We start from the raw sequence: 13,827 nt of genomic DNA, 5'->3' as shown, positions 1-13,827 counted from the left end.
TTTTGATACTAATAAAACAAAGATTTATCCTAAAGAGGTGGTGCGGACTTCCATTTTGATCTACTACTACTACTCTCTGTGGTATCCGGAGACAAGCCCTGCACACCTCATCCCCCTTTCTTCTGATTAAGGGTGGTGTGCCAGAAGAGTGCGATTGGCTCTTTCATCCTTTTAGAAACTTGCAACGTTATAGTTTTTGTCATATTATTTCATTTGTATGTACAGATTTTACTTTATCAAATATAGTATCATTTCTATGTGTAAAAGGGTGTTTCTGCAGGGGGAGTGGTTAGGGTAAGCCACCACCAGGGAGTGGTGGTAAGGGTTAGGCACCACTGGGGGAGTTGGTTAGAGTTAGGCACCACTGGGGGGTGGTTAGGGTTAGGCACCACCAGGGGAGTAGTTAGTTTTAGGCACCACCAGGGGAGGGTTTTGTGTGAGAGTAGGGTTGGGTTAAGTTGTATTGTTGAATTACGTAATGATTTTTAATGTTAATATATTTTGGTTACTAACACCCGTCTGTTTTAAAGTGGTATTTATCATTAACCAATTTCGTTAACGATGTTTATTGTTATTGAGATTTTGTTATCCACAGGTGCATTTTCATTATCCAGCCGGGCTCCTTTTTTCTTGGCGCCCTTTTTTCATGTACCCAGATGGGGATTATAAAGAAAATATCCATACCTGGGGCTTCCTCCAGCCCACTCCGGCCTGATTGCTTCCACGCCATTCCCCTTCTGCCTCTCCATTCACCCGCAATTAGCCCTGTAAAGTCTGTCCGTGAGCACGCTCCTGCTGTGTTCATGCTACTACTACTGCGCGGGTGCAGAATGCTCCTGGCGATGGAAGTGAGACAGGGGCTCTCACCTGGCCAGACTGCACCTGTGCCAACTGGTCCCAACTGGAGGATTTTCTGGGGCCAGTTGTGGGAGAACAGAGAGGCAAAAGAGGAGGGCATGGGAGTGATCAGGCCGGAGGGGGCTGAAGGAAGCCCCAGGTGTGTATATTTTGTTTATAATCCCCCATCTCAGGTACACTTTAATTGCAAGTTAGACCAAACATAAAACATAGGGAATAGGGAAAGGTGGGGGGGGGGATAGGGAGGAGGAGAGGGCTGTATATGATAAAAATGGCAATAGGAATAAGTACCCCAGGGGTATGGATCTGTACAATCTCTATGCAGGTATGTATAATAGTACACATATAAGAAATATACATAAAAATGATTGGTGTGAAAATTTACAAAATGTGCCAGTCCAGCGGAAATATATAAACATATGAAGGACACTGTGGTGTCCAAAGACTAGTAATACAAATGATGCCAACAATAAACAATGTCAGTAAGGTAAACAGTGCTACATCTAAAAATAAAGTAACATCAGTGATCAACTTGCATAGTTCTGTCATATAACAATCTGAGAATCAGTGCAAAGCAAGCAACATCTGCTGATAAAATAGGGGTATTGTGCAAATAATGATCCCCGGAGCCTCACAACCTCTTGGGATCTGAGCACTTAATGGACCATGTAAGTTGAGCCACAACCACCATCATACCTGCAAAATGCCCCACTCCAAGATGACCTCAGCCACCCCCCAGGCCTAGAGGCACTCATGTTTGCTACACAGCTATAGCAGTTAAAGTACCAGTTTTTTTCACTGACCCAAGGAAGCAGACGCAAAATGAGTTGTCAATTTTATGTGCTCAAATAAAATAACTTTTTTCAATAGACTGGCCCAAATTCATCAAGAGAGATAAGATGATTACCTCTCGGTTAATAAGATCAACAGCTTTATTAGCCTATCTTTTATGTATTGTCAAAAGTTGTAGCCGGCACCATCTATATTATATAAGCTCTTTTATTGATAAAAAAGACACATGACAGTAACAGCAACGTTTCGGAGGAGAACCTCCTTTCTCAAGCTCTTTCAGTGTCTACACAAAACACCAGTTTTACACTTCCTTTTATAGCTAACAACATGGAGACCTAACCAATCACATGTCTGAGCCACCTTGTGGCGACCAATCCCCATCCATCTTACCCTGCGGACTTGATGGGAAACTTCTTACCAGAAACCGGACATGCATACAAGCGGACGCGTCATCCTATGCAGCAGGGCGCAACCAGAAGCCGAGCGCACCAAACGCCGACCAATAGCAGAGAAGGCAGAAGATGACATCGCCCACTGGTCATGTTTTGGCGGACCAGATGGGGAACTGCCTCTCATACCGCCGAAGATACGGCCACCTACTGACCTGACGTATGCAACCACGCGAACGAGAATGATAGTCGCTCGCGTGCGTTGCTGTCATGTGTCTTTTTTTATCAATAAAAGAGCTTATATATAGATGGTGCCGGCTACAACTCTTGACGTTACATTGGAAATGGGAGTGCAGTATTTCCATTAGCCTGGCACATAGGACTTGAAGATTGCCGGAGTGTTGTCTACATACGATTGCTTATCTTTTATGTATTGGGCGCCTCCGGCCCTGTCTTGTCACACTGCTTTAGAAGTGATCATTTTTTAATTTGTCCTAAAGAATATTCGGAATGCAACCAAGCATTTCCAATTAGTGATGATCATAATTAACTAATTAGCTAATTACGATTACGCAAAATCTAATGTAAATTTTTGCATTTTCACTCATATGTAATTATGATTTGTATATTCAATTGATTTTATGTAATGATTTGTAATTTCTGTAATTTCTATAATTTTTGCATCATTTTCATTAATTTCGTGCTGACTTTAGTGGCGTATAGCAAAGCCCCCATATATGCTATTGTCACCAAAATAAAGGGAGGGGCATTAGATGAAATCTGCCTTTTACACTGTAAGGTCACCAGCAGGTTGCCACCCTCCCAGTGGAAGTAAGGGGCTCTACCATGCTAGAATTTACATGGTTCTATATGGTGTCATTGCCCGAATGTATTGTTATATATATCTAGGGATGTACTGTACATATTGCCGCATTTATGAGTACCACATTCATGTGCACCTCCAGTCCTCTGTAATGACTGATGAATGGGAACATGTGTTCCCAAAGGTAATCAAAGTGTCTGATGTATGAATGATAACTGGTTCAACCAGTAGCAGAGATTATTCATTGAAATGAAAGTAAACACACTTCCTGTTACGGTCTAAGTGTACAGGATAGAATGTGTGGGGACATTTCGTGGAGAAAATGTAAAATTACATACATTGAAAAAATAAAACAAAACATTTCCTATAGCTATCCCCCTCCCCCCTGCATTGTAACCAAAATAAAAAAGAGACAAAGTGACAGCATTTCAAGAAAAAAATAGTTTTTAGTAGTTTCAACATAAATAGTTACCTTAGGGACATAATATGTATATCATTAGGGTGTATCGCTGTCATTTTTGAAAATAAGGTCTTGATAGAGTACAAAGAGAAAACAAAAAACACATTTTTAATTCCAAATAAAATACCACTCATTCTATTAGGGACACAATTTAAATATTGTATTAATAACCACCAGGACAAAGGGACACATAACACGTGTGGGTTTTATCTACAGTAGCACTTTATATTTTCAAACTATAAAGGCTGAACACTGAGAAACAATTACTTTTTTCATTTTTTTTCTTCCTTTCTTATTCCTTTTAAAATGCATATGAAATAAAATAATTCTTAGCAAAAGGGACAACCCAAAGAATGCCTATTTTTCTCTCTATAAACAATATATAAATACGTTGCGATTAAGTTATTGCCGTATGAATGGTAGGAGCGTGAAATGTGAAAATGGCTCTGGTTTTTAAGGGGAAATAACCTGTGGCGGGGAAGTGGTTAATGTGGACCTGAACTCTTGCACAAGACAGAAGGAAAACATAGAAATGCACCAAGTATGTATTTAGAGAGTTTAGCCTGTCTAATTTCTCCTCATCTGAACTAGTAGTAATTTGATCCCTCATCTATGTCAGCTGATTTCCATGGCAGAGAGCTAATTGGTTAACACAAGATGTTAACAATATGTCTGCTTCCATGAAAGCAGGAAGTATACACAATGCAGATTTATTGTGCGATTTGTATCAGCTATAACAAAGAAATGTTTTTCTTTAGACACAGACACAGAACGTTTATATCACGCCAGGGCTGCAGCTACTAGGGCACACTCTATAGGCAGTAGCAGTGTTAGGGAGTCTAGCCCAAGGTCTCCTCACTTTAAAGGCTATTATGCTGTTATGTATCTTTTAGAGCAGAGAGGAATATGTGTATCTATTTCCAATATCTGTGTATCTATTTCCAATAAAAGGATTGTAGCTTGTGTGTGTGTTTAGCTCTGCAGTTGATGAATGGCTATAAGGATTGGAAAAGGACTCTTTACTGATTCCCTAGGGAGTCCTCACGTGCTTGCTCCCTTGGTTGAGGGACAGGCAGTACATTAACTCCCTCCTTACTGCTAGCATCTCCTTCGGCACTCAGGGTTCTGAAGAGCTTGATACTCATCAGTGCTTAAAAATGATGACCTTCCCATCACCCATTGTCATAAGTCACTCCCCAAATCCTAAAGAACTTGCTAGCCAAGAGAACAAGGAGAGGGCAATTTGCTGTTTGACCCTTTTCCTGGGGATAACCAGTCTCAATATCTAAAAAGACAAGCTAGTTGGACATTCAAGAGGACCCAGTACCTTTAATTGGTTGAGAGATCCCTCCCTACAGCTATATATTAGCCAATAGCTGTTTGATTTAAGAGCACTAATCACATCACTCTTGATTTATGTGTCTCTTGTTCATAACACCACTGGACTAGGGTACTTTGTAAGAGGGGTGAAATTCCCTTACTTTTACAGAGTACAACCCCTGGTGTAGGTTAGTTTCTGATTGGTAACAGAGCCACATTCTCGAGGGCTCAAACTTCTTGGCCAGTGTTAACCTGCATACATGGTAAGAGGTTTTAAATGCATGATTTATAAACATTCCTTAAAATAATAACACAGCAATAAAACAAGAATATAGTAACAATAGACAAGATACAGAAATTTTTTTTCCTGGTGGATTTAAAGCACCAGACCTGCAGCCACTTAGAGCTAACCCATATCATTAGGAAGCCTTGCCCAAAGACTCATTATTTTACATACTGGCTTGAGGCAGGATTCGAACCATGTTCAAAGGCTCAAATCCTACATCAAAGGCAACAACCTTACCAGTACGCTATCAAAACAATAATAAAAAATACTTTAGGGTTAATTTAGCCATAGAAGATAAAAGATACATGTGGCTAAAGCTAATTCACAAAAGCAATAGTAATTGCTCACAAATACAACTAAAAGAAGGATTGTTATGCACATGCCAAAACATTGAAGACATGTGAAGAAAGGTTTATTGCAGTGTTAAAAACAGCTACCTAGTGTAAGTTTCAACATCTACTTACTAGTGTTGGAATATTGTAAACAAGCTAGTGTCACTGACTACAATTACCTAAGGAGGTCCACTTACCCAGCCCTTATATAAATAAAAGAGTGGGCACTATTAGCCAGGAGAGACGGAGAAGAGGAACATTACGGAAGCGTAAACTACACAACAAAAATGCCAGATATTAAAAAATATTCCAAGTGATCTAAGTGATATAATCACCCAACAGCTAAACAAAAAATAACGAATAGGTATAACAGATAGATAACTTGGAAGACATTATCCGGAATGATTGTGACAAAATGGAGGCGTGAGGTAAGACAACAGAGATGCTGGCATAAAAGAAAGAGGATATAAAAGATAAAATCAGAAGATCGAATTTGTTAATTAGGACAGTGCCTGAGCCCATCACAAATGTGTAAGAATTTATCACATTCTATGCTGCCTGATTATCCTGCAGAATTAATGCAGTTTAATTGCATTTGCAAGACACTTCAATGTGGACACTAACTGAGCCAAGAGCCTTAATTATTTTGACTCAGGATGTAAATATCAGTAGAAACAGGAGATCCCAATCTTCCCAAACCTCTCCACTATCATTTCTAATAACTGAAGGAATGCAGAAATAGTAATGATCATTATCCACAATTTCAATCCTCCGTGACTATTAACCCTTTACCAGCCAAGTTATTTTGAGTTGTGTAAGTGCTCCAGGTCAATTTATTTTAGCACTTGTTTTAGTTCTTTATTTGTTACATTTTCTTGCTTCTAATTAGTACTGCTGTAATGTATATTGATGGCCACTTGTTACTATGGGGCAGTGTTCTCTGCTTTCAGTTTCTATTTTTTTCTGCTACGAAGAGAGATTAAAGTATTCAAAGAATTTACAGCACAGCGAGTTCTGCCCACTGAGATCAAAAGCAGTGCACTTATCTCAAACAAGCTAACGTTATTGAAGCTGTTAATGGGTTAATTATATAACATTTGTTTTACTCCAGAATTGACTCTTGCAAATAGACCAAAGAGCTAATTGACAGCGGTGCCTCACAGAAATTCCCAAATTAAGAATTTGATTCATCAGCCTACTCAACACAGTTCAGGTCCCATTACAAGTATATTTTACAACCTGTTACATGCTGATGGACCTGACCCTTTGCTTTTCTACTAACTAAGAATGAAACTATGCAATCATTTTTTTTTATTCCCTTAAGGTTTTCATGTCTGTTTTACCCAATTTTGTTTTCATGGGTTAGTTGTTTTCTTATCCGTCTTATGCTTGGTTTTATGACAGGCTCACTCAGAACTGAGGTCCTTAGAATGCAAGTTTTAAGGGCATCTGTGTCTACACTTGTGGAGTCCCCACAAGCAGGAAATTCAGTTTTGTTTTTTTCCTGGTTGTTATGAATATTTTCTTCATATCCATAAATAATAATTATGCTTTTAACACTTATATTGCATTTGAATAATGAATAAAGATATTTAATTTATTTAATACTACCTCAGAACTATTTATTTATAAGTACAAGTTTCTTATGCAAAGGTATTTGTAGATGGCTTCATTCATTAATACAAAGTTTACTTATAATTGTATGCATTACTATATACCGTATATACTCGCATATAAGCCGACCCGTGTTTAAGCCGCTGTACCCACTTCTTCCTCAGAAACCAGGAAAAAGGGATTGACCTGCGTATAAGCCTCCTCCCCATAGCCAGATGTGCCCCAGGATCATACAGCTGTGCCTCAAGAAGCCACTAGATGGCGTCATAGATATGAGACACAGCGATTGCCACACAGGAAGAATTCCATATCATTGCACCGCTGACATGCTACATGCATGCTCCGCTCCACAAGCCAGGGGACACAGGTAGTCTTGAGCAGCGCACTCCGCACACCATGTTGAAGGAGATGGAGGGCCATGGACACAGCAGGGTGCAAGCTGGTAAGACCAGGATCACTAGTGCACAATCTTTACGCTTCTCTGCCATTAAAAAACCTGCTCTACCATCCGTTCTGCTCAACTGACTCCCATATAAGCCGAGGGGGTAACTTTTCAGCACATTTTTTATCCTGAAAAATTAGGCTTATACGCAAGTATATACAGTATTTGATTCATTAAATAATGAATTTATTTGATTTATCCATGATTTATCCACTAAAGGTTCATATACACCTACCAACTATCTGTCCAACTATCTGCTAAACGTGTCTGTTAAGCCCCATTCACACGCTCAACAGCGGTCTTTTATGCAGCACAATTGTCAAACAGCTTTTGTTGTGAAACAAGTTGAAACAACTAAAAAAAGTATTTTGTTATTGTTCAAAAAGCTGATAAGACTGATAAGAAGTCAATCCAACAGTTGGATTGACTTCTTATCAGTCTTATCAGCTGTTTGAACAATAGCAAAATACTTTTTTTAGTTGTTTTAACTTGTTTCAAGCAACCTGGCTTAACAGACAAGTTTGGCAGGTAATTGGACAGATAGTTGGTAGGTGTGTATGAACCGTTAGATGTACGAAGATCTTGGAACATATAGTTAAAGGGAACCTAAACTGAGAGGGATATCGATGTTTCCTTTTAAGCAATACCAGTTGTCTCACTGTCCTGCTGATCTATTTGGATGCAATAGTGTCTGAATCACACACCTGAAACAAGCATGCAGCTAATCCAGTCTGACTTCAGTCAGAGCACCTAATATGCATGGTTGTTGAGGGGCCATGGCTAAAAGTATTAGAAGACATGGGATCAGCAGGACTGCCAGGCAATTGCTATTATTTTAAAAGGAAATAGCCACATCCCTCTCAGTTAAGGTTCCCTTTAAAGAAATTCCTTTCATTAATCAGCAAGTGATGGGCAACACTCCTAGGCTGCAAATTAAATGAAACCTACAGAGATGTGCAGATCCCCCCTGGAGCTAAATACATGCCTTGAATACAAATCAGATGTAAATTATGTACTAATCATTATTCAAAGAATATGAGTGCAAACTAAAGCCCATGGATGCAGCTAGCCTGTAGTATGCTTATTTTTTTTATACAGCAGAAGGTATTGGCAGCACTTCCAAACAGACACTGCACCTGAAGAGTCATGAGGACAGTGACGAAACATGTCGGGTGGGGTTTAGACATACCAGAAAGTGGTGAGCAGCCCATGGAAGAGGAGCGAGACGGTGGCGTGTGAGAGACGCTAACTGGACTTGTGGCACAGCCTAGCAGAGGCAACGGGGGAGAGCCTGCAAAACTTAAAGCCTTTTAACCTCTTGAGGACTGCAGGGCTAAACCCCCCTAGTGACCAGGCAATTTTTAGTAAAAAAAGGCGACTGCAGCTTTAAGGCCAAGCTGCAGGGCCGCACAACATAGCACACAAGTGATCCCCCCCCCTTTTCTCCCCACCAACAGAGCTCTCTGTTGGTGGGGTCTGATCGCTCCCCCCATGTTTATTTTTTTTTTAATAAATCTTTTTGTTGCAGCTTTAAAAATAAAAAAACCTGTTCCTTTAAATCCCTTCCCTCCCTCCCTCCCTCCCCACAGCCGGCCAATTACGGCGATAGGCTGTCATAGGCTTCTGCCTATGAGAGCCGATCGCTCTCTTGTCCCCCAGGGGGACAGCCGTGTCACACGGCTGTCCCCAGTGCAGCGCTGCTGCTGATCGCAGCGCTGCACAGAGTAAATAGACGGCGACAACGCCGTCTAACAGTCTCCCGAGCGGCAATAGCCGCTCGGAGACTGAAGGCGGGGTGGAGCTCCACCCCCCAAGCAGGAGATGCACGCGCAGCCTATGCGCGATCTCCTGCCAAACAAAGCCCCAGGACTTTACGCGAATTGGTGTTAGGCGGTCCTGGGGCTGCCGCCGCGGCCGCGCCCATCGGCGTGACGCGGTCGGCAAGAGGTTAATAACTTCTGGAATATGTGAGTGCATTTTAATTAATAAAGATTTTAATTAGGCTATGGAGATTTCTTGCATTTGAGGTGTCCGCAATAATTGGTTGCATTGAGATTGGAGGAACTAGGATTACTGATGTGGAGGTGTCCTGGTATAAAGCGCAGCAGACCAGTCTAACAGTGGTCACCTTTTTCCGGTGAGTTTGTTCCCCAAAGGGTGCCCTGGTGGTGGTCCTGACCAGGGGCGTAACAATAGACCCTGCAAGGGATGCAGCTGCAGGGGGGCCCAGAAGCCACAGGATGTCCTGTCCTGAGAGACTGGCAATTAAGTGCAAGGAGAGAAAAAAACGTTCACGTCTGTGCACAATTGTTCTAATGACTGCTTCTGCTCAGCCACTGATAACGAATCATACAAAGTTTTGTAGATAAAGATTTTTAGACAGACCCTATTCAATGTGCAGGGGGAGGGGGCCCCATCCAAAGTTTTGCAGGGGAGCCCAGTGATTTCTAGTTACGCACCCGGTCCTGACAACCTCATAATAGTGATTTTAAAGTGGAATATGCTGGTTGGAACGACATATGCAAAGGAGTTATATGTGGACACTTATATGTGATTAAGCACTTGAAACAAATAAGAAATTATTTTGGGCAGTCAGCCAAGTGAAAGTGCACTCATATTTGAGGAAACTCATTGCTGTGTTTATCTTTTATTTTATCCTTTATTTTAGTTGCGAAACGTGATATCTGGAGCGCCTTTATTGTAATTGTATATTGCGGAAGAGAGCTGAGCGGAGTTAGAACAAGGCTCCAACATGCCTCAACATGCAGACTTTCAGGGATCCCACTGCTGGAAAGTAGCTGCTAAGGAGGATGAGAGAAGCCTCTATGGGATCCAGTGCCTTCTCCCTCCTGAGGTAAGTACCCCCTTTTTCCACTACAGGTTCTCTTTAACTGAATACGGGTCAGAGTAGTAGGAGACGGAGTCACATGTTGAACAAGGATAGAAAGATATGGTATGGCAAGAAAAAGTGGAAATTACAAAGATTGCATTTCCACAGTTTTTCATTTCATTCTGATACATCAGTCAAGATCATTGTGCCATTGTACCGTGCTTTTGTGATTAGGAAGAACTAATTTCTAATTTGTGCTGTTACAGGAAAGAGGTTAGTAAATAAAGATTTCCAGACTATGTTTAGGAATTGCCTTCATACTTTTTGATGTTCTTGTTACTTTCTACTTGGTATTACAGAAATGTTTCAAGGCTAACATTTCACTTGGAGGCGCGTCTGTAATAAATCGGGGTTTTGGGATCCTCCAGGTATGGGTCATAGTTCCTTGGTCTTTCATGTATTTCCAGCATAGATTTGAATATTATATGCTGTGTGTCAGGTCTTCTACACCAGCAGGATATTATCTTAATTGCATCCTCTTGTCCTCTGCAAGTGATAAAACATTTATGTGCTAATTCATTGCACTCTGCCTATTCTTTTTCAGTTGGTCTTTGTGCAAATTATCTCAATTTTTACATTAACAGATCTTTTATTGTACATATTGCAAACATACACACTGTTAGCACAGTATGAAACTAAGACATATCACATAATATATGAGGTTACTCAATAACATAACTGCAACAAATATACTGCCAAATAAAAACACTGAATCAGTACATATGGAAAACAAATACCTATATTTGTGGTGCTAGCACACAAGGATGCATTAGAGAAAGCAGCTAGGAGAATTGTAGGGGAACTCCACACTCCTACAAGATGAAAATAAACAAAACAAACAAACAAAAAAATACTCCTGCGCTAGTATAAAATCCAAAATCTACTTTAATTAGATGTAAAACAATCAATCGTGTCAATTAAATGCTGTAATCACAACCACAGACAACACTTGACCACTACACACATAAGTACAATCAGACACAAACACATTGCAAATGTTGACTTCAAAAGCGTAGGCTGACTTGTCCAAAAGCTAGATTTTCATGTAGTCTAAAAAATGTGTGCACATCAGTAGAAATAAGTATATTCTTTTTTAAATCAGTACATAACCACCTCTCTCAATCTAATATAAAACTCTGAAGACATTAAGTCGCATCTACACGAGTAGATGCGGCCGCGATGCTCCTTATCAATCGAGCCGCTGATGCGGCTCGATTGATAAGATCCGACAGGACGGATCTCCGCACCGCCGATTCCCTGCTCGATCCCCGCGAAGGGGACAATGGTAGGGAATCGTGCGGGAGATAAGCGGCGCCGGCGGGGACGAGCGGGCACGAGCGGGGAATCGAATGCGGCGCACGCGCGGCAAGCGGGGGCGCGGCGGGCACGCGTAAGAGGCGATCAGGCAGCTAATCGAGCCACCGGATCGCTGCAATGTCCCATGGTGTAGATGGGGCTTAAGACATCAGAAGAACATATAATAGAGAAAAAGACATACAATTGTCATCCAAAATGTAGCAGATGCACATTAGCAATTGAGCAACAGGCATAAATGTAGTGGTGATTCAAGGGTTCTTGATTAGAGTTCATAGCATTATGGCCCTATATTCGTTATATACGCTATACTACAGGGTGGGCCATTTATATGGATACACCTTAATACAATGGTAATGATTGGTGATATTAACTTCCTGTTTGTAGCACATTAGTATATGTGAGGGAGGAAACTTTTCAAGATGGAAGGTGTCCATGGCGGCCATTTTAAAGTTTGCCATTTTGAATCCAACTTTTGTTTTTTTAATAGGAAGAGGGTCATGTGACACATCAAACTTATTGGGAATTTCACAAGAAAAATAATGGTTTGCTTGGTTTTAATGTAACTTTAGTATTTAATGAGTAATTTACAAGTTTCTGACCACTTATAAAATGTGTTCAATGCCCATTGTGTTGGATTGTCAATGCAACCCTCTTCTTCCCCTCTTTACACACTGATAGCAACACCGCAGGAGAAATGCTAGCACAGGCTTCCAGTATCTGTAGTTTCAGGTGCTGCACATCTGGTATCTTCACAGAATAGACAATTGCCTTCAGATGACCCCAAAAATAAAAGTCTAAGTGGGGTCAGATCGCGAGACCTTGGAGGCTATTCAACTGGCCCAAGACGACCAATCCACTTTCCAGGAAACTGTTAATCTAGGAATGCTCGGACCTGACACCCATAATGTGGTGGTGCACCATCTTGCTGGAAAAACTCAGGGAACGTGCCAGCTTCAGTGCATAAAGAGGGAAACACATCATCATGTGGCAATTTCCCATATCCAGTGGCCTTGAGGTTTCCATTGATGAAGAATGGTCCCACTATCTTTGTACCCCATATACCACACCATTGTTTTTTCAACAGGAAGAGGGTACAAGATGTGCAGCACCTGAAACTACGGATACTGGAAGCCTGTGCTAGCATTTCTCCTGTGGTGTTGCTATCAGTGTGTGAAGAGTGGTAGAAGTGGGTTGCATTGACAATCCAATACAATGTGCAGCATATTGAACACGTTTTATAAGTGGTAAGAAACTTGTAAATAACTCATGAAAGAATAAAGTTACGTTAAAACCAAGCACACCATTGTTTTTCTTGTGAAATTCCCAATACGGTTGAGGTGTCACATGACCCTCTTCCTATTGAAAAAATAAAAGTTGGATTCAAAATGGCCTACTTCAAAATGGCAGTCATGGTCACCACCCATCTTGAAAAGTTTCCCCCCTCACATATACTAATGTACCACAAACAGGAAGCTAATATCACCAACCATTCTCATTTTATTAAGGTGTATCCATATAAATGGCCCACCCTGTATATGGGTATTCCAATAATTCACCTAGCTAGCCTATTTATGAATATTGTTATTAATCTTATCCTAACTTGTAGAAATAATTTGCTCCATCGCTTGTGTTGTATTGAACTTGTTGTACCACAAGCAATCCATTGGGATTTCCAAAGATCTCTGAGGGCTCGTTTCCACTAGTACGAGACGCACGCCGGCACTGAGCGGGTGGGCGGGATCGCAGGCGAATCCCATGAGCCGTGCCATGCACGGCTATGGGATTCGCAGCCTCCGCCGTGAATTCTGCGGGGGGTTCTGGCCTAATCGCTCTCACAAGCGATTCGGCCACGGCGCCATCATCCCCTATGGCAGAGTTTCCCTGTGCGATTCATGTGCGGGGAAACTCTGCGGAATCATGGCGGAAACTGCGATAGTGGAAACGGGCCCTAAAGCAATGGAATAAATGCTTTGGCAAAATAAAAGCTACCAAAGATTTCTTAGGAACCCTGGTGAATTTCAAGAATGCATTAAGAAGGAAGGTTTCAGGGTTGAAAGGCAACTTTTCCCCTGTGACCTTGGAAATAGCCTCTTGCACTTCTGTCCAAAAAGGGAAATCTTGTAGCAATTCTACCAAAATCTTGGTGCAATTCTACCAAATGTGAAACATGGTTCCCACCTCTAAATTTCACCTCCAGCGGGGCTCAAATGTCTGTGGAAAGATCTTTTGAAGAAAGTCAAATATCCTACTAAATGTATAAGGTAGTTTATAATTTATTTCCTGTATACTCACAGATATATAGCT

The sequence above is a fragment of the Hyperolius riggenbachi genome, chromosome 11 (genome assembly GCF_040937935.1).
Source record: "Hyperolius riggenbachi isolate aHypRig1 chromosome 11, aHypRig1.pri, whole genome shotgun sequence".
In the NCBI taxonomy this organism is placed as follows: Eukaryota; Metazoa; Chordata; class Amphibia; order Anura; family Hyperoliidae; genus Hyperolius; species Hyperolius riggenbachi.
This window is presented reverse-complemented; position numbering follows the sequence as displayed.